The 25,566-nt window shown below is 43.6% G+C and overlaps 22 non-coding genes across 22 annotated transcripts; 2 read left to right on the top strand and 20 right to left on the bottom strand.

Moving 5' to 3' along the window:
• LOC135016829 (U1 spliceosomal RNA) lies at positions 1–164 on the top strand. Its single transcript, XR_010214822.1, has one exon. It is a non-coding gene; the product is annotated as a U1 spliceosomal RNA (small nuclear RNA).
• A 151-nt stretch (positions 165–315) lies between these two features.
• LOC135016661 (U1 spliceosomal RNA) lies at positions 316–479 on the top strand. Its single transcript, XR_010214674.1, has one exon. It is a non-coding gene; the product is annotated as a U1 spliceosomal RNA (small nuclear RNA).
• Positions 480–14,654: 14,175 nt separating this feature from the next.
• On the bottom strand, positions 14,655–14,817 carry LOC135016742 (U1 spliceosomal RNA). Its single transcript, XR_010214742.1, has one exon. It is a non-coding gene; the product is annotated as a U1 spliceosomal RNA (small nuclear RNA).
• A 152-nt stretch (positions 14,818–14,969) lies between these two features.
• On the bottom strand, positions 14,970–15,133 carry LOC135016651 (U1 spliceosomal RNA). Its single transcript, XR_010214665.1, has one exon. It is a non-coding gene; the product is annotated as a U1 spliceosomal RNA (small nuclear RNA).
• A 674-nt stretch (positions 15,134–15,807) lies between these two features.
• Positions 15,808–15,970, bottom strand: LOC135016666 (U1 spliceosomal RNA). Its single transcript, XR_010214678.1, has one exon. It is a non-coding gene; the product is annotated as a U1 spliceosomal RNA (small nuclear RNA).
• A 152-nt stretch (positions 15,971–16,122) lies between these two features.
• Positions 16,123–16,286, bottom strand: LOC135016627 (U1 spliceosomal RNA). Its single transcript, XR_010214642.1, has one exon. It is a non-coding gene; the product is annotated as a U1 spliceosomal RNA (small nuclear RNA).
• Positions 16,287–16,960: 674 nt separating this feature from the next.
• On the bottom strand, positions 16,961–17,123 carry LOC135016686 (U1 spliceosomal RNA). The gene has a single exon (XR_010214698.1). It is a non-coding gene; the product is annotated as a U1 spliceosomal RNA (small nuclear RNA).
• Positions 17,124–17,275: 152 nt separating this feature from the next.
• On the bottom strand, positions 17,276–17,439 carry LOC135016841 (U1 spliceosomal RNA). The gene has a single exon (XR_010214833.1). It is a non-coding gene; the product is annotated as a U1 spliceosomal RNA (small nuclear RNA).
• Positions 17,440–18,113: 674 nt separating this feature from the next.
• On the bottom strand, positions 18,114–18,276 carry LOC135016675 (U1 spliceosomal RNA). The gene has a single exon (XR_010214687.1). It is a non-coding gene; the product is annotated as a U1 spliceosomal RNA (small nuclear RNA).
• A 149-nt stretch (positions 18,277–18,425) lies between these two features.
• LOC135016704 (U1 spliceosomal RNA) lies at positions 18,426–18,590 on the bottom strand. The gene has a single exon (XR_010214713.1). It is a non-coding gene; the product is annotated as a U1 spliceosomal RNA (small nuclear RNA).
• Positions 18,591–19,261: 671 nt separating this feature from the next.
• LOC135016741 (U1 spliceosomal RNA) lies at positions 19,262–19,424 on the bottom strand. The gene has a single exon (XR_010214741.1). It is a non-coding gene; the product is annotated as a U1 spliceosomal RNA (small nuclear RNA).
• A 152-nt stretch (positions 19,425–19,576) lies between these two features.
• On the bottom strand, positions 19,577–19,740 carry LOC135016650 (U1 spliceosomal RNA). Its single transcript, XR_010214664.1, has one exon. It is a non-coding gene; the product is annotated as a U1 spliceosomal RNA (small nuclear RNA).
• Positions 19,741–20,414: 674 nt separating this feature from the next.
• Positions 20,415–20,577, bottom strand: LOC135016665 (U1 spliceosomal RNA). Its single transcript, XR_010214677.1, has one exon. It is a non-coding gene; the product is annotated as a U1 spliceosomal RNA (small nuclear RNA).
• A 152-nt stretch (positions 20,578–20,729) lies between these two features.
• LOC135016840 (U1 spliceosomal RNA) lies at positions 20,730–20,893 on the bottom strand. Its single transcript, XR_010214832.1, has one exon. It is a non-coding gene; the product is annotated as a U1 spliceosomal RNA (small nuclear RNA).
• Positions 20,894–21,567: 674 nt separating this feature from the next.
• On the bottom strand, positions 21,568–21,730 carry LOC135016685 (U1 spliceosomal RNA). The gene has a single exon (XR_010214697.1). It is a non-coding gene; the product is annotated as a U1 spliceosomal RNA (small nuclear RNA).
• A 152-nt stretch (positions 21,731–21,882) lies between these two features.
• Positions 21,883–22,046, bottom strand: LOC135016839 (U1 spliceosomal RNA). Its single transcript, XR_010214831.1, has one exon. It is a non-coding gene; the product is annotated as a U1 spliceosomal RNA (small nuclear RNA).
• A 674-nt stretch (positions 22,047–22,720) lies between these two features.
• Positions 22,721–22,883, bottom strand: LOC135016674 (U1 spliceosomal RNA). Its single transcript, XR_010214686.1, has one exon. It is a non-coding gene; the product is annotated as a U1 spliceosomal RNA (small nuclear RNA).
• A 149-nt stretch (positions 22,884–23,032) lies between these two features.
• On the bottom strand, positions 23,033–23,197 carry LOC135016703 (U1 spliceosomal RNA). The gene has a single exon (XR_010214712.1). It is a non-coding gene; the product is annotated as a U1 spliceosomal RNA (small nuclear RNA).
• Positions 23,198–23,871: 674 nt separating this feature from the next.
• LOC135016663 (U1 spliceosomal RNA) lies at positions 23,872–24,034 on the bottom strand. Its single transcript, XR_010214676.1, has one exon. It is a non-coding gene; the product is annotated as a U1 spliceosomal RNA (small nuclear RNA).
• A 152-nt stretch (positions 24,035–24,186) lies between these two features.
• On the bottom strand, positions 24,187–24,350 carry LOC135016837 (U1 spliceosomal RNA). The gene has a single exon (XR_010214830.1). It is a non-coding gene; the product is annotated as a U1 spliceosomal RNA (small nuclear RNA).
• A 674-nt stretch (positions 24,351–25,024) lies between these two features.
• LOC135016713 (U1 spliceosomal RNA) lies at positions 25,025–25,187 on the bottom strand. Its single transcript, XR_010214718.1, has one exon. It is a non-coding gene; the product is annotated as a U1 spliceosomal RNA (small nuclear RNA).
• A 152-nt stretch (positions 25,188–25,339) lies between these two features.
• On the bottom strand, positions 25,340–25,503 carry LOC135016836 (U1 spliceosomal RNA). The gene has a single exon (XR_010214829.1). It is a non-coding gene; the product is annotated as a U1 spliceosomal RNA (small nuclear RNA).
• Positions 25,504–25,566: the final 63 nt, after the last annotated feature.

Below are 25,566 nucleotides of genomic sequence, written 5' to 3'. Positions count from 1 at the left end.
ATACTTATTTTGCATAGGAGATACTATTGTCATGAAGATTGTTCTCCCAGGGTGAGGTTCATTCATTGCATTCTGGGTATGCTGACCCCTGTGATTTCCCCAAATGTGGGAAACTCGACTGCATTATTTGTGGTAGTGGTGGACTGTGTTTGTGCTTTCCTCTGGTCAGCTCTGGTAAAAGTCAGATTTCTTTATATCAGATCTTCCTCTAGCCTTGTTCTTCTTTTGAGAGTTCCCTTGTGCTGCCTCAGTTGGATCTCCTTCACTTGAAAGGTAGTGCCCGAGCAGCGACCCTCCCCAGCTCTAGCCCAACTCCTACTAACCTGCCAGGTGAGATACTATGATCATGAAGGTGCTTCTCCCAGGGCAAGGCTCACCCATTGCACTCTGGGTGTGCTGCCCCTTGCGATTTCCCCAAATGTGGGAAACTTGACTGCATAATTTGTGTTTCCCCTGGACGGCTCTCGTATAATTCAGATCTCTTTGTCTCAGGTCTCTCTCCAGCCTAGTATGCTGTCTGTTTCCACTTCTCTTTTCTTGAGCCCATCCCTTCTATAACCTTGTGCACTATCCTGACTTCTCCTCCCGTCTGCTTACTTTGTGCCTTCCAATGCACAATGCAAACTACAGGTAGTGCTGCAGGGCCCACACCCTTTTACTTGCCTTACAGAGCAGCTCTGGAGCTGTTACAGTACCCAGCTGCTGCAAGAAATCAGCTTGAATGCTTTAGGGGCTGGGGCATGGCCAACATGAGCCCCACACCGAAGGAGGGTGGGGTTGTTTATTGCGAACTAGGGGTCATCCAAGCGTCGCAAAAGGCCGCCATGCCCTGCATATCCCTTTTCTCTTTTCATGAGCAGACGAGGGATGAAGCCAACTTTGACCCACTGCTTGGATGACATCACTTGCTGCCTTTCCAATGAAGCAAGTTTAATTTAGTAATAGGTGAAAAACCATCCCTACAAAGGTGTTAATCAGATACTTGGCTTTGTGGACACTTTTCAGAGAACAAATTTGTTAGCATAAAAATAAAGCCAGAAAATGAAGAGCTGTTTAATCACTCAATTGGATTTTTCTGCAAGCGTATTTCTTTTTCTCTGCAACCCACTGCTAAGTTGTGCTTCCTAGCTGTTCTTTTATAAAATCACTTAATCAAATCTAACTCTGATTACATCAGAGAAGGCCAGGTACCCTACACCATAAGAGGGGGTTTGAAATTTTGACTTGTCTACTTAAAGATCACCAAAATCTGATAACAAGGTAAATTACGTCCCTGGGTAGGATTGAACCACCAACCTTTTGCTTAATAACCGAACACGCTAACTGATTGCGCCACAGAGACACATTGCAAAAGCATATACTGACAAAGGCTAATAAGCATTCATCTAGAACGTTTCCTAGAAAAACTTTAAAAAGTCAATAATCTGGAGAGTTTTTGTAAGATGTTTCTTCCATCAACCAATGAAGAAACACATTGGTACTTTCCCATGATGAGTGAGTGCTTCAGGATCTCTTGCACTTACATGTGCAGCAGAGTACTGCAATGGAAGCATGCTGGGCCCATAACCCAGAGGTAGGCAGATTGAAACTATCCTCTGCTATATGCATTTTTTTTTTGTTAATTAAAGTAATCCAAAACTGGGATTGATATTTTTGCTCTTTTATTTTTACTTAAAGTACAATAACTTTTATTATTTTAATTTGTTTTAATAGTATATTGACAGTATTGTTTTCTTTCAAAAATCCACTTAATTTTCTTTACCCTATTATTCAAATGGTAATTGACAAAAACAAACTACATTGTCACCAGAAGAGCAATACAAAATGTACAAGTGATATATTAAAATCATCTTTCCAGCTTGAATTTCAATGATGCATTGGGGCAACGATTTTGTGAGAAACCTCTTCACCCTTAAATAAAGATTTTCTTAATTCCTTACCTGTGTGCTAATTAGATATCACCTTGTTTTCACATTAAACAGACTTCCACATGAGAAAGCAGCAAGGATGCAGTGGCGTTAATGTTTCCTGGTGTCAACCTGTATTATTTCAGTAGATATTGAAATGAGGATGCATCTTGCTGCCTTTCCAATGAAGCATGTTTAATTTAGTAATAGGTGAAAAACCATCCCTACAAAGGTGTTAATCAGATACTTGGCTTTGTGGACTCTTTTCAGAGAACAAATTTGTTAGCATAAAAATAAAGCCAGAAAATGAAGAGCTGTTTAATCACTCAATTGGATTTTTCTGCCAGCATATTTCTTTTTCTCTGCAACCCACTGCTAAATTGTGCTTCCTAGCTGTTTTTTTTATAAAATCACTTAATCAAATCTAACTGATTACATCAGAGTAGGCCAGGTACCCTACACCATAAGAGAGGGTTTGAAATTTTGACTTGTCTACTTAAATATCACCAAAATCTGATCACAAGGTCAATTACGTCCCTGGGTGGGATTGAACCACCAACTTTTTGGTTAATAGCCGTACACACTAACTGATTGCGCTACAGCGACACTTTGTGAAAGTACATACTGACAAAGGCTAATAAGCATTCATCTAGAACGTTTCCTAGAAAAACTTTAAATAGTCAATAATCTGGAGAGTTTTTGTAAGATGTTTCTTCCATCAACCAATGAAGAAACACATTGGTACTTTCCCATGATGAGTGAGTGCTTCAGGATCTCTTGCACTTACATGTGCAGCAGAGTACTGTAATGGAAGCATGCTGGGTCCATAACCCAGAGGTAGGCAGATTGAAATTATCCTCTGCTATATGCATTTTTTTTTTGTTAATTAAAGTAATCCAAAACTGGGATTGATATTTTTGCTCTTTTTATTTTACTTAAAGTACAATAACTTTTACCTTTTTAATTTGTTTTAATAGTATATAGACAGTATTGTTTTCTTTCAAAAATCCACTTAATTTTCTTTACCCGATTATTAAAATGGTAATTGACAAAAACAAACTACATTGTCACCAGAAGAGCAATACAAAATGTACAAGTGATATATTAAAATCATCTTTCCAGCTTGAATTTCAATGATGCATTGGGGCAACGATTTTGTGAGAAACATCTTACCCTTAAATAAAGATTTTCTTAATTCCTTACCTGTGTGCTAATTAGATATCACCTTTTTTTCACATTAAACAGACTTCCACATGAGAAAGCAGCAAGGATGCAGTGGCGTTAATGTTTCCTGGTGTCAACCTGTATTATTTCAGTAGATATTGAAATGAGGATGCATCTTGCTGCCTTTCCAATGAAGCAAGTTTAATTTAGTAATAGGTGAAAAACCATCCCTACAAAGATGTTAATCCGATACTTGGCTTTGTGGACACTTTTCAGAGAATAAATTAGTTAGCATAAAAATAAAGCCAGAAAATGAAGAGCTGTTTAATCACTCAATTGGATTTTTCTGCCAGCATATTTCATTTTCTCTGCAAACCACTGCTAAATTGTGCTTCCTAGCTGTTTTTTGATAAAATCACTTAATCAAATCTAACTCTGATTACATCAGAGTAGGCCAGGTACCCTACACCATAAGAGGGGGTTTGAAATTTTGACTTGTCTACTTAAAGATCACCAAAATCTGATGACAAGGTCAATAACATCCCTGGGTGGGATTGAACCACCAACCCTTTGGTTAATAACCAAACACACTAACCGATTGCACCACAGAGACACTTTGCAAAAGTATATACTGACAAAGGCTAATAAGCATTCATCTAGAACGTTTCCTAGAAAACTTTAAAAAGTCAATAATCTGGAGAGTTTTTGTAAGATGTTTCTTCCATCAACCAATGAAGAAACACATTGGTACTTTCCCATGATGAGTGAGTGCTTCAGAATCTCTTGCACTTACATGTGCAGCAGAGTACTGCAATGGAAGCCTGCTGGGCCCCTTAACCCAGAGGTAGGCAGATTGAAACTATCCTCTGCTATATGCATTTTTGTTTTTGTTAATTAAAGTAATCCAAAACTGGGATTGATATTTTTGCTCTTTTATTTTTACTTAAAGTACAATAACTTTTACCATTTTAATTTGTTTTAATAGTATATTGACAGTATTGTTTTCTTTCAAAAATCCACTTAATTTTCTTTACCCTATTATTAAAATGGTAATTGACAAAAACAAACTACATTGTCACCAGAAGAGCAATACAAAATGTACAAGTGATATATTAAAATCATCTTTCCAGCTTGAATTTCAATGATGCATTGGGGCAACGATTTTGTGAGAAACATCTTCACCCTTAAATAAAGATTTTCTTAATTCCTTACCTGTGTGCTAATTAGATATCACCTTGTTTTCACATTAAACAGACTTCCACATGAGAAAGCAGCAAGGATGCAGTGGCGTTAATGTTTCCTGGTGTCAACCTGTATTATTTCAGTAGATATTGAAATGAGGATGCATCTTGCTGCCTTTCCAATAAAGCAAGTTTAATTTAGCAATAGGTGAAAAACCATCCCTACAAAGATGTTAATCAGATACTTGGCTTTGTGGACACTTTTCAGAGAACAAATTTGTTAGCATAAAAATAAAGCCAGAAAATGAAGAGCTGTTTAATCACTCAATTGGATTTTTTTGCCAGCATATTTCTTTTTCTCTGCAAACCGCTGCTAAATTGTGCTTCCTAGCTGTTTTTATAAAATCACTGAATCAAATCTAACTCTGATTACATCAGAGAAGGCCAGGTACCCTACACCATAACAGGGGTTTTTGAAATTTTGACTTGTCTACTTAAAGATCACCAAAATCTGATAACAAGGTCAATTACATCCCTGGGTGGGATTGAACCACCAACCTTTTGGTTAATAGCCGTACACACCAACTGATTGCGCCACAGCGACACTTTGCAAAAGTACATACTGACAAAGGCTAATAAGCATTCATCTAGAACGTTTCCTAGAAAAACTTTAAATAGTCAATAATCTGGAGAGTTTTTGTAAGATGTTTCTTCCATCAACCAATGAAGAAACACATTGGTACTTTCCCATGATGAGTGAGTACTTCAGGATCTCTTGCAATTACATGTGCAGCAGAGTACTGTAATGGAAGCATGCTGGGTCCATAGCCCAGATGTAGGCAGATTGAAACTATCCTCTGCTATATGCGTTTTTTTTTGTTAATTAAAGTAATCCAAAACTGGGATTGATATTTTTGCTCTTTTATTTTTACTTAAAGTACAATAACTTTTACCATTTTCATTTGTTTTAATAGTATATTGACAGTATTGTTTTCTTTCAAAAATCCACTTAATTTTCTTTACCCGATTATTAAAATGGTAATTGACAAAAACAAACTACATTGTCACCAGAAGAGCAATACAAAATGTACAAGTGATATATTAAAATCATCTTTCCAGCTTGAATTTCAATGATGCATTGGGGCAACGATTTTGTGAGAAACATCTTCACCCTTAAATAAAGATTTTCTTAATTCCTTACCTGTGTGCTAATTAGATATTACCTTGTTTTCACATTAAACAGACTTCCACATGAGAAAGCAGCAAGGATGCAGTGGCGTTAATGTTTCCTGGTGTCAACCTGTATTATTTCAGTAGATATTCAAATGAGGATGCATCTTGCTGCCTTTCCAATGAAGCAAGTTTAATTTAGTAATAGGTGAAAAACCATCCCTACAAATGTGTTAATCAGAAACTTGGCTTTGTGGACACTTTTCAGAGAACAAATTTGTTAGCATAAAAATAAAGCCAGAAAATGAAGAGCTGTTTAATCACTCAATTGGATTTTTTTGCCAGCATATTTCTTTTTCTCAGCAACCCACTGCTAAATTGTGCTTCCTAGCTGTTTTTATAAAATCACTGAATCAAATCTAACTCTGATTACATCAGAGAAGGCCAGGTACCCTACACCATAAGAGGGGGTTTGAAATTTTGACTTGTCTACATAAAGATCACCAAAATCTGATAACAAGGTCAATTACATCCCTGGGTGGGATTGAACCACCAACCTTTTGGTTAATAGCCTTACACAGTAACTGATTGCGCCACAGCAACACTTTGCAAAAGTCCATACTGACAAAGGCTAATAAGCATTCATCTAGAACGATTCCTAGAAACATTTAAAAAAGTCAATAATGTGGAGAGTTTTTGTAAGATGTTTCTTCCATCAACCAATGAAGAAACACATTGGTACTTTCCCATGATGAGTGAGTGCTTCAGGATCTCTTGCACTTACATGTGCAGCAGAGTACTGTAATGGAAGCATGCTGGGTCCATAACCCAGAGGTAGGCAGATTGAAACTATCCTCTGCTATATGCATTTTTTTTTGTTAATTAAAGTAATCCAAAACTGGGATTGATATTTTTGCTCTTTTATTTTTACTTAAAGTACAATAACTTTTACCATTTTAATTTGTTTTAATAGTATATTGACAGTATTGTTTTCTTTCAAAAATCCAATTAATTTTCTTTACCCGATTATTAAAATGGTAATTGACAAAAACAAACTACATTGTCACCAGAAGAGCAATACAAAATGTACAAATGATATATTAAAATCATCTTTCCAGCTTGAATTTCAATGATGCATTGGGGCAACGATTTTGTGAGAAACATCTTCACCCTTAAATAAAGATTTTCTTAATTCCTTACCTGTGTGCTAATTAGATATCACCTTGTTTTCACATTAAACAGACTTCCACATGAGAAAGCAGCAAGGATGCAGTGGCGTTAATGTTTCCTGGTGTCAACCTGTATTATTTCAGTAGATATTGAAATGAGGATGCATCTTGTTGCCTTTCCAATGAAGCGAGTTTAATTTAGTAATAGGTGAAAAACCATCCCTACAAAGATGTTAATCAGATACTTGGCTTTGTGGACACTTTTCAGAGAACAAATTTGTTAGCATAAAAATAAAGCCAGAAAATGAAGAGCTATTTAATCACTCAATTGGATTTTTTTGCCAGCATATTTCTTTTTCTCTGCAACCCACTGCTAAATTGTGCTTCCTAGCTGTTTTTATAAAATCACTGAATCAAATCTAACTCTGATTACATCAGAGAAGGCCAGGTACCCTACACCATAACAGGGGTTTTCGAAATTTTGACTTGTCTACATAAAGATCACCAAAATCTGATAACGAGGTCAATTACGTCCCTGGGTGGGATTGAACCACCAACCTTTTGGTTAATAGCCTTACACAGTAACTGATTGCACCACAGCAACACTTTGCAAAAGTCCATACTGACAAAGGCTAATAAGCATTCATCTAGAACGATTCCTAGAAACATTTTAAAAAGTCAATAATGTGGAGAGTTTTTGTAAGATGTTTCTTCCATCAACCAATGAAGAAACACATTGGTACTTTCCCATGATGAGTGAGTGCTTCAGGATCTCTTGCACTTACATGTGCAGCAGAGTACTGTAATGGAAGCATGCTGGGTCCATAACCCAGAGGTAGGCAGATTGAAACTATCCTCTGCTATATGCATTTTTTTTTGTTAATTAAAGTAATCCAAAACTGGGATTGATATTTTTGCTCTTTTATTTTTACTTAAAGTACAATAACTTTTACCATTTTAATTTGTTTTAATAGTATATTGACAATATTGTTTTCTTTCAAAAATCCACTTAATTTTCTTTACCCGATTATTAAAATGGTAATTGACAAAAACAAACTACATTATCACCAGAAGAGCAATATAAAATGTTCAAGTAATATATTAAAATCATCTTTCCAGCTTGGATTTCAATGATGCATTGGGGCAACGATTTTGTGAGAAACATCTTCACCCTTAAATAAAGATTTTCTTAATTCCTTACCTGTGTGCTAATTAGATATCACCTTGTTATCACATTAAACAGACTTCCACATGAGAAAACAGCAAAGATGCAGTGGCGTTAATGTTTCATGGTGTCAACCTGTATTATTTCCGTAGATATTGAAATGAGGATGCATCTTGCTGCCTTTCCAATGAAGCAAGTTTAATTTAGTAATAGGTGAAAAACCATCCCTACAAAGATGTTAATCAGATACTTGGCTTTGTGGACACTTTTCAGAGAACAAATTTGTTATCATAAAAATAAAGCCAGAAAATGAAGAGCTGTTTAATCACTCAATTGGATTTTTCTGCCAGCATTTTTCTTTTTCTCTGCAACTCACTGCTAAATTGTGCTTCCTAGCTGTTTTTTTTATAAAATCACTTAATCAAATCTAACTCTGATTACATCAGAGAAGGCCAGGTACCCTACACCATAAGAGGGGGTTTGCAATTTTGACTTGTCTACTTAAATATCACCAAAATCTGATCACAAGGTCAATCACGTCCCTGGGTGGGATTGAACCACCAACCTTTTGATTAATAGCTGAACACACTAACCGATTGCGCCACAGAGACACTTTGCAAAAAGTCAATACTGACAAAGACTAATAAGCATTCATCTAGAACGTTTCCTAGAAAAACTTTAAAAAGTCAATAATCTGGAGAGTTTTTGTAAGATGTTTCTTCCAGCAACCAATGAAGAAACACATTGGTACTTTCGCATGATGAGTGAGTGCTTCAGGATCTCTTGCACTTACATGTGCAGCAGAGTACTGTAATGGAAGCATGCTGGGTCCATAACCCAGAGGTAGGCAGATTGAAACTATCCTTTGCTATATGCATATTTTTTTGTTCATTAAAGTAATCCAAAACTGGGATTGATATTTTAGCTTTTATTTTTACTTAAAGTACAATAACTTTTACCATTTTAATTTGTTTTAATAGTATATTGACAATATTGTTTTCTTTCAAAAATCCACTTAATTTTCTTTACCCTATTATTAAAATGGTAATTGACAAAAACAAACTACATTGTCACCAGAAGAGCAATACAAAATGTACAAGTGATATATTAAAATCATCTTTCCAGCTTGAATTTCAATGATGCATTGGGGCAACGATTTTGTGAGAAACATCTTCACCCTTAAATAAAGATTTTCTTAATTCCTTACCTGTGTGCTAATTAGATATCACCTTGTTTTCACATTAAACAGACTTCCACATGAGAAAGCAGCAAGGATGCAGTGGCGTTAATGTTTCCTGGTGTCAACCTGTATTATTTCAGTAGATATTGAAATGAGGATGCATCTTGCTGCCTTTCCAATGAAGCAAGTTTAATTTAGTAATAGGTGAAAAACCATCCCTACAAAGATGTTAATCAGATATTTGGCTTTGTGGACACTTTTCAGAGAACAAATTTGTTAGCATAAAAGTAAAGCCAGAAAATGAAGAGCTGTTTAATCACTCAATTGGATTTTTTTGCCAGCATATTTCTTTTTCTCTGCAAACCACTGCTAAATTGTGCTTCCTAGCTGTTTTTATAAAATCACTGAATCAAATCTAACTCTGATTACATCAGAGAAGGCCAGGTACCCTACACCATAAGAGGGGTTTTTGAAATTTTGACTTGTCTACTTAAAGATCACCAAAATCTGATAACAAGGTCAATTACGTCCCTGGGTGGGATTGAACCACCAACCTTTTGGTTAATAGCCTTACACACTAACTGATTGCGCCACAGCGACACTTTGCAAAAGTACATACTGACAAAGGCTGATAAGCATTCATCTAGAACGTTTCCAAGAAAAACTTTAAATAGTCAATAATCTGGAGAGTTTTTGTAAGATGTTTCTTCCATCAACCAATGAAGAAACACATTGGTACTTTCCCATGATGAGTGAGTGCTTCAGGATCTCTTGCAATTACATGTGCAGCAGAGTACTGTAATGGAAGCATGCTGGGTCCATAGCCCAGAGGTAGGCAGATTGAAACTATCCTCTGCTATATGCATTTTTTTTTGTTAATTAAAGTAATCCAAAACTGGGATTGATATTTTTGCTCTTTTATTTTTACTTAAAGTACAATAACTTTTACCATTTTAATTTGTTTTAATAGTATATTGACAGTATTGTTTTCTTTCAAAAATCCACTTAATTTTCTTTACCCGATTATTAAAATGGTAATTGACAAAAATAAACTGATGAGGATACTACTGCAGTCTTTGTTTCGTCTGTACCCGCTGAAAGAGCAGCAAAAGTTGGAGATCTTGATGGGACAGTTGAAAGGGCTTGCACTTAGAGAGGTTACTTCCTGGCCTACTGAAGAGAAGAAGACTGTGGACCAGATCCTCAACAGGCTTGCTACCACATTTGACACAAGGACAGTGTCAGAACTTAAAATGCACTTCTTTGCTCGAAAGCAACAACCAGGAGAGTCACTACGGGGCTATGCCCTCAGCTTTCAGGAAGCACTCAGAGATGTTCAGCAAGCAGACCCTGAGGAAGTGCATGACAAAGAGAAAATGTTATTGGACCAGTTCACTGAAGTTGCAAGGGGCGAATTTGTAAAAACTCAGCTGCGACTATTGAGATTGCAGAAGCCTGGAAGCACATTCCTGGATTTTAAAGAGGCTGCGATTAAAGTTCTAGGCTCCAGTCTTACTTCAGGGGCTGTTCCACAAGAGTCTATTCCAGAGATGCCACGGTATCAAGAGAATTCTGATGCCCAGGAGTCAAGTTTTAAAGGAGCTACTTACCCACCTACAGTAAAAGGAGTGACAGTGCCATGTTCAAAGACATGCATATTTGACTCTTCTAGTGAGTTACGAAGTCTGCTGGCTGAACTGACACGTGGTGTGACAGAGATGCGCAGAGACCTGCAGATTCTGAAGAGACAGCAGGCACTGCTCCATGAAGAAATGGAATGGTGCCAGGAGAGGAGACCACTGAACAGTTCCCAATGGGACCTACATAGAAACAGGGAGACACTTTTTTCCAACCACTTTGCCTCCCAAAGGCGACCCATTTTTCAAAGCTGTGAAGGAAGCGGACAAATTAAGAGAGAATTTGAGCAGCCAGATCATTTAAACTCCAAATTCATGTGGTTAACCCGTTATGTTAGCCAATGCCCGGTGGTTCAAGTTTGCATCAATGGAGTCTCAATGCCCGCTCTCTTAGACACTGGATCACAAGTGACCACAATACAAGCAACACAGTTTGAGCAGCATTGGACTGAGGAACAGATGTTTCCGTCAACTTCCACATTGATAAACCCGATTGCAAGCAATGGGCACTGCATCCCTTGCAAAGGATACTGGGAAGCTGAAATTCAAATCGGACGAACAGTGCTACCACAGCAAGGCTTCATCATCACCACTGCCCAAGATGATGGATTGCCTCCAGTGATAGTGGGCATGAATGTGTTGCGGAACTGCTGTGAGGAGCTCGTAGCAGCACTCCAAGGAGAGTTTCAAACTGACAAGCTCCAGGAGAAACAAGGCCTTCAACCTGGGATAGCCAAACAAAAGGGAAGAATGATAACAGAATTATCTGTAAGAGAGGAACATGAAAAAAATAAGGCCAGCCAAATAATGATAGAAATGCCCATCTCCAGTGTCCAGATTATCCGAAAGAATGCTTCAATGTTAGGCATGAATAATATAGCATCCAGTTCTAGAAACTGTGAGCAACCTATTCAAGGAACCAGTTTTGACCACCTGCAAGATAAAAGTCAGATGATAAGACACCTCAAAGCCTTACTGAAGATTGGGAAATACCTGACCAAGCGACAAAGGCAAGAATCCTCGCCAGAACTCCTGAAGTTGTTGAGACAGCGAGAAAGGCTGTTTGAAGAGAAAGGACAGTTGGTTCGATGTAGTGTGGATCCTAATACTCATTATAGGATCAGTCAACTTGTAATTCCAAGACAAAGTGCTTGTTATGTGCTTGAAGAATATCACGACAAGTCAGGTCACCCTGGGTGCAAAAGGATGGAAACAAGCATCTGGAAAAAGTTCTTTTGGGTTGAAATGAGGGAAGACATCAAGAGATGGTGCCGAAACTGTCCAACCTGTTCTGTAAGAAGAACCTTGCTGCCTCTTTCTCTCCAGAATCCATTGTCCCAAACCAGCTGTGATACTGAATCCCAAGATGGAATGGAAGAGGCTCATAAAATGTATTTACAGCAGACTAAGGTGGTTTGTCACCGACAAGGAGGCAAGAAGACTAGGGCTTGCAAAACAGAAAACCACCATAGTCAGCTGCAGTTTTGTACAGCATGTCCCAAAGACAGTTTAGAAAGAGTTCAATACTCATCCATGGCAGGGGGGTTGAGGTTTCCTAGACAAACTTTTCAAGACCATATACTGTCCAGATTTCAACCGATTGCTCCAGGAGCATGTGTTAATGTACTATAGCACAAAAGGAATTATACCTATCAGATACTGATGTTAAAAATGTTGATAAATGTTAATGTTTCAGACATAATCTGTGTTCACTAATGAATGTGACTGGATATAGTGAGAAGTTTATATAGGGATAAAACCAAAATGCGTGAGGACACGCATGTTTTTGGGGGGGGGCACGTGTGATATCCCATAACAACAAGGACATTTTTGACAACAGTGTAGTTGCCTGTGCCATTTTAAATAAAGTTTATTTAAAAGAAAATTGAACAGCAGTTTGAGAAGTCAGTTGGAGCCATGGTGAGGAAAGAGCTGGCGACGCCATTACGCAGAGATGAGCAGCTGAGAGAGGGGAGACAAATAAGCTGAAAATTGCATGAGAGAGTAAGCAGTAGTGCAAAATACAGCAGTGGAAGTGCAGCAATTAACAAGTAAGAACGCCATGACACTCTCAGCCAAGAGAGTGCACAGCAAGTGTCAGAGACAGGAGAGTATAAAGCCTTTATACCAATGCTGACTGGCCTACATCTGAGGGGAAACTGCCTCAGAAACATCTATTGACTGGGTGAGATAAATCCATATTTATACTGAAACCTACTCCACTGCAAAGGACATTATCCTATATTTACTATACCTATGCAGCGATTTACATGGGAAGCAGCTCCAGTTTGTTTTAAACAATCATCTTTACTACACAGAGCTACAATATTTTGTTCACAGCTAAAGGAGACAATAGCTGCATATAACTATGTAACAACATAACCGGGCCCCAACGTGCACATAGAGACTCCCTGCAGTGACACCAATGTTATCTTGGACTTAAATATTGTCTGCATAAGTTGATTTCTATTACTAAGCAACATAGTATTAATCTCAGATTTAGTTATATTACCATTTGTGTAATGACTTAAAGTGTATATGGTGTCTGTGTTTAAGTTGCTTGAATCAAATCTTTCCCTTCCCTACTGTAATCAGTTCCTTTTCTGAGTTATGTGGTAAACCATTTATTCTTTCATACAAAGCCCTGCCTGCCTTTCTTTGTGTCTGGGGAAACCTTGCCTCTCTGCCAGGAATAGAGAAGAGCTGCTGCTGAAGGAGGAATAGTCCATCAAGGTATCCCTGACCTGTTCCACATAGTTTACACACTTGTTATACCGGGGTGTTACATTGTGTGTGACTGACCTTAGGAAGAAACCGGAGCCTCCGCTGCAGTGACCCAGCAACCAGGGCACGGGAGTATACAGTGCCGCTGGGAGTGATGAAGCTGCAGTAAAGATGTCTATTAGACCTAGCCTGCTGCAGCCCTTGTAGATTCTCATAAAAAAAGTTCTTCTTTTCTTGTCAAAATTAATAGCTAAGAATAGGCTGCTTGAGGCAGGCCCCTGTTAAGTGGCCTGCTACTGAAGGCAACAACTACAAACTGAGCTCCCTGTTCATGGAAGCGGGGTTATAGAGGAGAATGCGCTGAGCATCTTGGGAACAGTCAAAAGCTTTGAGCCGGTTGGTGCCTCAGATCAAGATCCTACTCTACACCCCAATGTGAATCCTTGTGGAGTCCACTGTACCCCACAGAAGAAATTAATGTGTCACACCCATTGGCAGCAACCTTAGAATAGCTGCTGATGGGCACAATTGAGAAAGGAAGGGGGGGGGACATTTGAATCCAGCACATAGATGCAATTCAAATATGTAATTTGAACCTTCCTATTTTAAAATATAATGGATGAACCTCACCCTGTGAGAACAATCTTCATGATATAGAGATCTCATATGCAAAATAAGTATTAGTTGGGATAGGGCTGGGGAGGGTGGCTGCTCGGGCAGCCCCTCCCCCGTCAAGTTAAGGAGATTCAACTGAGGAAGCACAAGGGAACTCTCGTCTGGGGACAACAACTGCAGGGAGACCACATCTTTTCAGATGAACATGGGAGGGCGGAAGGCTGCCTAATACTGAAGCACCATCAAATATCAAACCATATGCAATAACTAGTACAAGCATTCCTGGGGGAAGGTCTGCAGGAGACGAATTTGCATACGGTGATGTCATCCAAGCAGTGGGCCAAAGTTGGCTGGAACCCTCATCTGCATATGAAAAGAGAAAAGGGTTATGCAGGGCATGGCGGCATTTTGCGGCGCTTGGATGACCCCTAGTTCGCATTAAACACCTCCACCCTCCTTCGGTGTTGGGGCTCATGTTGACTATGCCCCAGCCCCTGAAGCATTCAAGCTGATTTCTTGCAGCAGCTGGGCACTGTAACAGCTCCAGAGCTGCTCTGTAAGGCAAATAAAAGGGTGTGGGCCCTGCAGCACTACCTGTAGTTCGCATTGTGCGTTGGAAGGCACAAAGTAAGCAGACGGGAGAAGTCAGGATAGTGCGCAAGGGCATAGAAGGGAGCGGCTCAAGAAAAGAGAAGTGGAAACAGACAGCAAACTAGGCTGGAGAGAGACCTGAGACAAAGAGATCTGAATTATACGAGAGCCGACCAGGGGAAACACAAATTATGCAGTCAAGTTTCCCACATTTGGGGAAATCGCAGGGGCAGCACAGCCAGAGTGCAATGGGTGAGCCTTGCCCTTGGAGAAGCACCTTCAAGATCATAGTATCTCACCTGGCAGGTAAATAGGAGTTGGGCTAGAGCTGGGGAGGGTCGCTGCTCGGGCACCCCCCTGTCAAGTGAAGGAGATCCAACTGAGGCAGCACAATGGAACTCTCGAAAGAAGAACAAGGCTAGAGGAAGATCTGAGACAAAGAAATCTGACTTTTACCAGAGCTGACCAGCGGAAAACACAAACACAGTCCCCCACTACCACAAATAATGCAGGCGAGTTTCCCACATTTGGGGAAATCACAGGGGTCAGCATACCCAGAATGCAATGAATGAACCTCACCCTGGGTGAACAATCTTCATGACCATGGTGTCTCCTATGCAAAATAAGTATGATTTGGGATAGGGCTGGGGAGGGCCGCTGCTCAGGCACATCTCTGTCAAGTAAAGGAAATTCAACTGAGGCAGCACAAGGGAACTCTCATCTGGGGACAACAACTGCAGGGAGAACACATATTTTCAGATGAACATGGGAGGGCAGAAGGCTGCCTAATACTGAAGCACCCCCAAACAACAAACCAAATGCAACAACTAGTGCAAGCATTCCTGGGGGAAGGCCTGCAGCAGATGGATTTGCATATGGTGATGTTATCCAAGCAGTGGGTCAAAGTTGGCTTCAACCCTCATCTGCATATGAAAAGAGAAAAGGGGCGTGCAGGGCATGGCGGCCTTTTGCGCTGCTTGGATGACCCCTAGATCGCATTAAACACCCCCACCCTCCTTTGGTGTGGGGCTCATGTTGGCCATGCCCCATCCCATGAAGCATTCAAGCTGATTTCTTGCAGCAGCTGGGCACTGTAACAGCTCCAGAGCTGCTCTGTAAGGCAAGTAAAAGGGTGTGGGCCCTGCAGCACTACCTGTAGTTTGCATTGTGCATTGGAAGGCACAAAGTAAGCAGACGGGAGGAGAAGTCAGGATAGTGCACAAGGGTATAGAAGGGAGGGGCTCAAGAAAAGAGAAGTGGAAACAGACAGCAAACTAGGCTGGAGAGAGACCTGAGACAAAGAGATCTGAATTATACGAGAGCCGACCAGGGGAAACACAAATTATGCAGTCAAGTTTCCCACATTTGGGGAAATTGCAGGGGCAGCACACCCAGAGTGCAATGGGTGAGCCTTGCCCTGGGAGAAGCACCTTCATGATCATAGTATCTCACCTGGCAGGTAAGTAGGAGTTGGGCTAGAGCTGGGGAGGGTCGCTGCTCGGGCACCCCCCTGTCAAGTGAAGGAGATCCAACTGAGGCAGCACAAAGGAACTCTCGAAAGAAGAACAAGGCTAGAGGAAGATCTGAGACAAAGAAATCTGACTTTTACCAGAGCTGACCAGAGGAAAGCACAAACACAGTCCACCACTACCACAAATAATGCAGTCGAGTTTCCCACATTTGGGGAAATCACAGGGGTCAGCATACCCAGAGTGCAATGAATGAACCGCACCCTGGGAGAACAATCTTCATAACAATGGTATCTCCTATGCAAAATAAGTATGATTTGGGATATGGCTGGGGAGGGCCGCTGCTCAGGCACATCTCTGTCAAGTAAAGGAGATTCAACTGAGGCAGCACAAGGGAACTCTCATCTGGGGACAACAACTGCAGGGAGAACACATATTTTCAGATGAACATGGGAGGGCAGAAGGCTGCCTAATACTGAAGCACCCCCAAACAACAAACCAAATGCAACAACTAGTGCAAGCATTCCTGGGGGAAGGCCTGCAGCAGATAGATTTGCATATGGTGATGTCATCCAAGCAGTGGGTCAAAGTTGGCTTCAACCCTCGTCTGCATATGAAAAGAGAAAAGGGGCGTGCAGGGCATGGTGGCCTTTTGCGGCACTTGGCTGACCCCTAGTTTGCATTAAACACCTCCACCCTCCTTCGGTGTGGGGCTCATGTTGGCTATGCCCCAGCCCCTGAAGCATTCAAGCTGATTTCTTGCAGCAGCTGGGCACTGTAACAGCTCCAGAGCTGCTCTGTAAGGCAAGTAAAAGGGTGTGGGCCCTGCAGCACTACCTGTAGTTCGCATTGTGCGTTGGAAGGCACAAAGTAAGCAGAAAGGAGGAGAAGTCAGGATAGTGCGCAAGGGCATAGAAGGGAGCGGCTCAAGAAAAGAGAAGTGGAAACAGACAGCAAACTAGGCTGGAGAGAGACCTGAGACAAAGATATCTGAATTATACGAGACCTGACCAGGGGAAACACAAATTATGCAGTCAAGTTTCCCACATTTGGGGAAATCGCAGGAGCAGCACACCCAGAGTGCAATGGGTGAGCCTTGCCCTTGGAGAAGCACCTTCATGATCATAGTATCTCACCTGGCAGGTAAGTATGAGTTGGGCTAGAGCTGGGGAGGGTCGCTGCTCGGGCACCCCCCTGTCAAGTGAAGGAGATCCAACTGAGGCAGCACAAAGGAACTCTCGAAAGAAGAACAAGGCTAGAGGAAGATCTGAGACAAAGAAATCTGACTTTTACCAGAGCTGACCAGAGGAAAGCACAAACACAGTCCACCACTACCACAAATAATGCAGTCGAGTTTCCCACATTTGGGGAAATCACAGGGGTCAGCATACCCAGAGTGCAATGAATGAACCGCACCCTGGGAGAACAATCTTCATAACAATGGTATCTCCTATGCAAAATAAGTATGATTTGGGATATGGCTGGGGAGGGCCGCTGCTCAGGCACATCTCTGTCAAGTAAAGGAGATTCAACTGAGGCAGCACAAGGGAACTCTCATCTGGGGACAACAACTGCAGGGAGAACACATATTTTCAGATGAACATGGGAGGGCAGAAGGCTGCCTAATACTGAAGCACCCCCAAACAACAAACCAAATGCAACAACTAGTGCAAGCATTCCTGGGGGAAGGCCTGCAGCAGATAGATTTGCATATGGTGATGTCATCCAAGCAGTGGGTCAAAGTTGGCTTCAACCCTCGTCTGCATATGAAAAGAGAAAAGGGGCGTGCAGGGCATGGTGGCCTTTTGCAGCACTTGGCTGACCCCTAGTTTGCATTAAACACCTCCACCCTCCTTCGGTGTGGGGCTCATGTTGGCTATGCCCCAGCCCCTGAAGCATTCAAGCTGATTTCTTGCAGCAGCTGGGCACTGTAACAGCTCCAGAGCTGCTCTGTAAGGCAAGTAAAAGGGTGTGGGCCCTGCAGCACTACCTGTAGTTCGCATTGTGCGTTGGAAGGCACAAAGTAAGCAGAAAGGAGGAGAAGTCAGGATAGTGCGCAAGGGCATAGAAGGGAGCGGCTCAAGAAAAGAGAAGTGGAAACAGACAGCAAACTAGGCTGGAGAGAGACCTGAGACAAAGAGATCTGAATTATACGAGACCTGACCAGGGGAAACACAAATTATGCAGTCAAGTTTCCCACATTTGGGGAAATCGCAGGGGCAGCACACCCAGAGTGCAATGGGTGAGCCTTGCCCTGGGAGAAGCACCTTCATGATCATAGTATCTCACCTGGCAGGTAAGTAGGAGTTGGGCTAGAGCTGGGGAGGGTCGCTGCTCGGGCACCCCCCTGTCAAGTGAAGGAGATCCAACTGAGGCAGCACAAGGAAACTCTCGAAAGAAGAACAAGGCTAGAGGAAGATCTGAAACAAAGAAATCTGACTTTTACCAGAGATCAGAGGAAAACACAAACACAGTCCCCCACTACCAACAAATAAAGCAGTCACGTTTCCCACATTTGGGGAAATCACAGGGGTCAGCATACCCAGAATGCAATGAATGAACCTCACCCTGGGAGAGTAATCTTCATGACCATGGTATCTCCTATGCAAAATAAGTATGATTTGGGATAGGGCTGGGGAGGGCCGCTGCTCATGCACATCTCTGTCAAGTAAAGGAGATTCAACTGAGGCAGCACAAGGGAACTCTCATCTGGGGACAACAACTGCAGGGAGAACACATATTTTCAGATGAACATGGGAGGGCAGAAGGCTGCCTAATACTGAAGCACCCCCAAACAACAAACCAAATGCAACAACTAGTGCAAGCATTCCTGGGGGAAGTTCTGCAGAAGACGGATTTGCATACGGTGATGTCATCCAAGCAGTGGGTCAAAGTTGGCTTCAACCCTCATCTGCATATGAAAAGAGAAAAGGGGCATGCAGGGCATGGCGGCCTTTTGCGGTGCTTGGATGACCCCTAGTTCGCATTAAACACCTCCACCCTCCTTCGGTGTGGGGCTCATGTTGACTATGCCCCAGCCCCTGAAGCATTCAAGCTGATTTCTTGCAGCAGCTGGGCACTGTAACAGCTCCAGAGCTGCTCTGTAAGGCAAATAAAAGGGTGTGGGCCCTGCAGCACTACCTGTAGTTCGCATTGTGCGTTGGAAGGCACAAAGTAAGCAGACGGGAGAAGTCAGGATAGTGCGCAAGGGCATAGAAGGGAGCGGCTCAAGAAAAGAGAAGTGGAAACAGACAGCAAACTAGGCTGGAGAGAGACCTGAGACAAAGAGATCTGAATTATACGAGAGCCGACCAGGGGAAACACAAATTATGCAGTCAAGTTTCCCACATTTGGGGAAATCGCAGGGGCAGCACAGCCAGAGTGCAATGGGTGAGCCTTGCCCTTGGAGAAGCACCTTCAAGATCATAGTATCTCACCTGGCAGGTAAATAGGAGTTGGGCTAGAGCTGGGGAGGGTCGCTGCTCGGGCACCCCCCTGTCAAGTGAAGGAGATCCAACTGAGGCAGCACAATGGAACTCTCGAAAGAAGAACAAGGCTAGAGGAAGATCTGAGACAAAGAAATCTGACTTTTACCAGAGCTGACCAGCGGAAAACACAAACACAGTCCCCCACTACCACAAATAATGCAGGCGAGTTTCCCACATTTGGGGAAATCACAGGGGTCAGCATACCCAGAATGCAATGAATGAACCTCACCCTGGGTGAACAATCTTCATGACCATGGTGTCTCCTATGCAAAATAAGTATGATTTGGGATAGGGCTGGGGAGGGCCGCTGCTCAGGCACATCTCTGTCAAGTAAAGGAAATTCAACTGAGGCAGCACAAGGGAACTCTCATCTGGGGACAACAACTGCAGGGAGAACACATATTTTCAGATGAACATGGGAGGGCAGAAGGCTGCCTAATACTGAAGCACCCCCAAACAACAAACCAAATGCAACAACTAGTGCAAGCATTCCTGGGGGAAGGCCTGCAGCAGATGGATTTGCATATGGTGATGTTATCCAAGCAGTGGGTCAAAGTTGGCTTCAACCCTCATCTGCATATGAAAAGAGAAAAGGGGCGTGCAGGGCATGGCGGCCTTTTGCGCTGCTTGGATGACCCCTAGATCGCATTAAACACCCCCACCCTCCTTTGGTGTGGGGCTCATGTTGGCCATGCCCCATCCCATGAAGCATTCAAGCTGATTTCTTGCAGCAGCTGGGCACTGTAACAGCTCCAGAGCTGCTCTGTAAGGCAAGTAAAAGGGTGTGGGCCCTGCAGCACTACCTGTAGTTTGCATTGTGCATTGGAAGGCACAAAGTAAGCAGACGGGAGGAGAAGTCAGGATAGTGCACAAGGGTATAGAAGGGAGGGGCTCAAGAAAAGAGAAGTGGAAACAGACAGCAAACTAGGCTGGAGAGAGACCTGAGACAAAGAGATCTGAATTATACGAGAGCCGACCAGGGGAAACACAAATTATGCAGTCAAGTTTCCCACATTTGGGGAAATTGCAGGGGCAGCACACCCAGAGTGCAATGGGTGAGCCTTGCCCTGGGAGAAGCACCTTCATGATCATAGTATCTCACCTGGCAGGTAAGTAGGAGTTGGGCTAGAGCTGGGGAGGGTCGCTGCTCGGGCACCCCCCTGTCAAGTGAAGGAGATCCAACTGAGGCAGCACAAAGGAACTCTCGAAAGAAGAACAAGGCTAGAGGAAGATCTGAGACAAAGAAATCTGACTTTTACCAGAGCTGACCAGAGGAAAGCACAAACACAGTCCACCACTACCACAAATAATGCAGTCGAGTTTCCCACATTTGGGGAAATCACAGGGGTCAGCATACCCAGAGTGCAATGAATGAACCGCACCCTGGGAGAACAATCTTCATAACAATGGTATCTCCTATGCAAAATAAGTATGATTTGGGATATGGCTGGGGAGGGCCGCTGCTCAGGCACATCTCTGTCAAGTAAAGGAGATTCAACTGAGGCAGCACAAGGGAACTCTCATCTGGGGACAACAACTGCAGGGAGAACACATATTTTCAGATGAACATGGGAGGGCAGAAGGCTGCCTAATACTGAAGCACCCCCAAACAACAAACCAAATGCAACAACTAGTGCAAGCATTCCTGGGGGAAGGCCTGCAGCAGATAGATTTGCATATGGTGATGTCATCCAAGCAGTGGGTCAAAGTTGGCTTCAACCCTCGTCTGCATATGAAAAGAGAAAAGGGGCGTGCAGGGCATGGTGGCCTTTTGCGGCACTTGGCTGACCCCTAGTTTGCATTAAACACCTCCACCCTCCTTCGGTGTGGGGCTCATGTTGGCTATGCCCCAGCCCCTGAAGCATTCAAGCTGATTTCTTGCAGCAGCTGGGCACTGTAACAGCTCCAGAGCTGCTCTGTAAGGCAAGTAAAAGGGTGTGGGCCCTGCAGCACTACCTGTAGTTCGCATTGTGCGTTGGAAGGCACAAAGTAAGCAGAAAGGAGGAGAAGTCAGGATAGTGCGCAAGGGCATAGAAGGGAGCGGCTCAAGAAAAGAGAAGTGGAAACAGACAGCAAACTAGGCTGGAGAGAGACCTGAGACAAAGATATCTGAATTATACGAGACCTGACCAGGGGAAACACAAATTATGCAGTCAAGTTTCCCACATTTGGGGAAATCGCAGGAGCAGCACACCCAGAGTGCAATGGGTGAGCCTTGCCCTTGGAGAAGCACCTTCATGATCATAGTATCTCACCTGGCAGGTAAGTATGAGTTGGGCTAGAGCTGGGGAGGGTCGCTGCTCGGGCACCCCCCTGTCAAGTGAAGGAGATCCAACTGAGGCAGCACAAAGGAACTCTCGAAAGAAGAACAAGGCTAGAGGAAGATCTGAGACAAAGAAATCTGACTTTTACCAGAGCTGACCAGAGGAAAGCACAAACACAGTCCACCACTACCACAAATAATGCAGTCGAGTTTCCCACATTTGGGGAAATCACAGGGGTCAGCATACCCAGAGTGCAATGAATGAACCGCACCCTGGGAGAACAATCTTCATAACAATGGTATCTCCTATGCAAAATAAGTATGATTTGGGATATGGCTGGGGAGGGCCGCTGCTCAGGCACATCTCTGTCAAGTAAAGGAGATTCAACTGAGGCAGCACAAGGGAACTCTCATCTGGGGACAACAACTGCAGGGAGAACACATATTTTCAGATGAACATGGGAGGGCAGAAGGCTGCCTAATACTGAAGCACCCCCAAACAACAAACCAAATGCAACAACTAGTGCAAGCATTCCTGGGGGAAGGCCTGCAGCAGATAGATTTGCATATGGTGATGTCATCCAAGCAGTGGGTCAAAGTTGGCTTCAACCCTCGTCTGCATATGAAAAGAGAAAAGGGGCGTGCAGGGCATGGTGGCCTTTTGCAGCACTTGGCTGACCCCTAGTTTGCATTAAACACCTCCACCCTCCTTCGGTGTGGGGCTCATGTTGGCTATGCCCCAGCCCCTGAAGCATTCAAGCTGATTTCTTGCAGCAGCTGGGCACTGTAACAGCTCCAGAGCTGCTCTGTAAGGCAAGTAAAAGGGTGTGGGCCCTGCAGCACTACCTGTAGTTCGCATTGTGCGTTGGAAGGCACAAAGTAAGCAGAAAGGAGGAGAAGTCAGGATAGTGCGCAAGGGCATAGAAGGGAGCGGCTCAAGAAAAGAGAAGTGGAAACAGACAGCAAACTAGGCTGGAGAGAGACCTGAGACAAAGAGATCTGAATTATACGAGACCTGACCAGGGGAAACACAAATTATGCAGTCAAGTTTCCCACATTTGGGGAAATCGCAGGGGCAGCACACCCAGAGTGCAATGGGTGAGCCTTGCCCTGGGAGAAGCACCTTCATGATCATAGTATCTCACCTGGCAGGTAAGTAGGAGTTGGGCTAGAGCTGGGGAGGGTCGCTGCTCGGGCACCCCCCTGTCAAGTGAAGGAGATCCAACTGAGGCAGCACAAGGAAACTCTCGAAAGAAGAACAAGGCTAGAGGAAGATCTGAAACAAAGAAATCTGACTTTTACCAGAGATCAGAGGAAAACACAAACACAGTCCCCCACTACCAACAAATAAAGCAGTCACGTTTCCCACATTTGGGGAAATCACAGGGGTCAGCATACCCAGAATGCAATGAATGAACCTCACCCTGGGAGAGTAATCTTCATGACCATGGTATCTCCTATGCAAAATAAGTATGATTTGGGATAGGGCTGGGGAGGGCCGCTGCTCATGCACATCTCTGTCAAGTAAAGGAGATTCAACTGAGGCAGCACAAGGGAACTCTCATCTGGGGACAACAACTGCAGGGAGAACACATATTTTCAGATGAACATGGGAGGGCAGAAGGCTGCCTAATACTGAAGCACCCCCAAACAACAAACCAAATGCAACAACTAGTGCAAGCATTCCTGGGGGAAGTTCTGCAGAAGACGGATTTGCATACGGTGATGTCATCCAAGCAGTGGGTCAAAGTTGGCTTCAACCCTCATCTGCATATGAAAAGAGAAAAGGGGCATGCAGGGCATGGCGGCCTTTTGCGGTGCTTGGATGACCCCTAGTTCGCATTAAACACCTCCACCCTCCTTCGGTGTGGGGCTCATGTTGACTATGCCCCAGCCCCTGAAGCATTCAAGCTGATTTCTTGCAGCAGCTGGGCACTGTAACAGCTCCAGAGCTGCTCTGTAAGGCAAGTAAAAGGGTGTGGGCCCTGCAGCACTACCTGTAGTTTGCATTGTGCATTGGAAGGCACAAAGTAAGCAGACGGGAGGAGAAGTCAGGATAGTGCACAAGGGTATAGAAGGGAGGGGCTCAAGAAAAGAGAAGTGGAAACAGACAGCAAACTAGGCTGGAGAGAGACCTGAGACAAAGAGATCTGAATTATACGAGAGCCGACCAGGGGAAACACAAATTATGCAGTCAAGTTTCCCACATTTGGGGAAATTGCAGGGGCAGCACACCCAGAGTGCAATGGGTGAGCCTTGCCCTGGGAGAAGCACCTTCATGATCATAGTATCTCACCTGGCAGGTAAGTAGGAGTTGGGCTAGAGCTGGGGAGGGTCGCTGCTCGGGCACCCCCCTGTCAAGTGAAGGAGATCCAACTGAGGCAGCACAAAGGAACTCTCGAAAGAAGAACAAGGCTAGAGGAAGATCTGAGACAAAGAAATCTGACTTTTACCAGAGCTGACCAGAGGAAAGCACAAACACAGTCCACCACTACCACAAATAATGCAGTCGAGTTTCCCACATTTGGGGAAATCACAGGGGTCAGCATACCCAGAGTGCAATGAATGAACCGCACCCTGGGAGAACAATCTTCATAACAATGGTATCTCCTATGCAAAATAAGTATGATTTGGGATATGGCTGGGGAGGGCCGCTGCTCAGGCACATCTCTGTCAAGTAAAGGAGATTCAACTGAGGCAGCACAAGGGAACTCTCATCTGGGGACAACAACTGCAGGGAGAACACATATTTTCAGATGAACATGGGAGGGCAGAAGGCTGCCTAATACTGAAGCACCCCCAAACAACAAACCAAATGCAACAACTAGTGCAAGCATTCCTGGGGGAAGGCCTGCAGCAGATAGATTTGCATATGGTGATGTCATCCAAGCAGTGGGTCAAAGTTGGCTTCAACCCTCGTCTGCATATGAAAAGAGAAAAGGGGCGTGCAGGGCATGGTGGCCTTTTGCGGCACTTGGCTGACCCCTAGTTTGCATTAAACACCTCCACCCTCCTTCGGTGTGGGGCTCATGTTGGCTATGCCCCAGCCCCTGAAGCATTCAAGCTGATTTCTTGCAGCAGCTGGGCACTGTAACAGCTCCAGAGCTGCTCTGTAAGGCAAGTAAAAGGGTGTGGGCCCTGCAGCACTACCTGTAGTTCGCATTGTGCGTTGGAAGGCACAAAGTAAGCAGAAAGGAGGAGAAGTCAGGATAGTGCGCAAGGGCATAGAAGGGAGCGGCTCAAGAAAAGAGAAGTGGAAACAGACAGCAAACTAGGCTGGAGAGAGACCTGAGACAAAGATATCTGAATTATACGAGACCTGACCAGGGGAAACACAAATTATGCAGTCAAGTTTCCCACATTTGGGGAAATCGCAGGAGCAGCACACCCAGAGTGCAATGGGTGAGCCTTGCCCTTGGAGAAGCACCTTCATGATCATAGTATCTCACCTGGCAGGTAAGTAGGAGTTGGGCTAGAGCTGGGGAGGGTCGCTGCTCGGGCACCCCCCTGTCAAGTGAAGGAGATCCAACTGAGGCAGCACAAAGGAACTCTCGAAAGAAGAACAAGGCTAGAGGAAGATCTGAGACAAAGAAATCTGACTTTTACCAGAGCTGACCAGAGGAAAGCACAAACACAGTCCACCACTACCACAAATAATGCAGTCGAGTTTCCCACATTTGGGGAAATCACAGGGGTCAGCATACCCAGAGTGCAATGAATGAACCGCACCCTGGGAGAACAATCTTCATAACAATGGTATCTCCTATGCAAAATAAGTATGATTTGGGATATGGCTGGGGAGGGCCGCTGCTCAGGCACATCTCTGTCAAGTAAAGGAGATTC

The sequence above is a fragment of the Pseudophryne corroboree genome, unplaced genomic scaffold (genome assembly GCF_028390025.1).
Source record: "Pseudophryne corroboree isolate aPseCor3 unplaced genomic scaffold, aPseCor3.hap2 scaffold_302, whole genome shotgun sequence".
Lineage (NCBI taxonomy): Eukaryota > Metazoa > Chordata > Amphibia > Anura > Myobatrachidae > Pseudophryne > Pseudophryne corroboree.
This window is presented reverse-complemented; position numbering and strand designations above follow the sequence as displayed.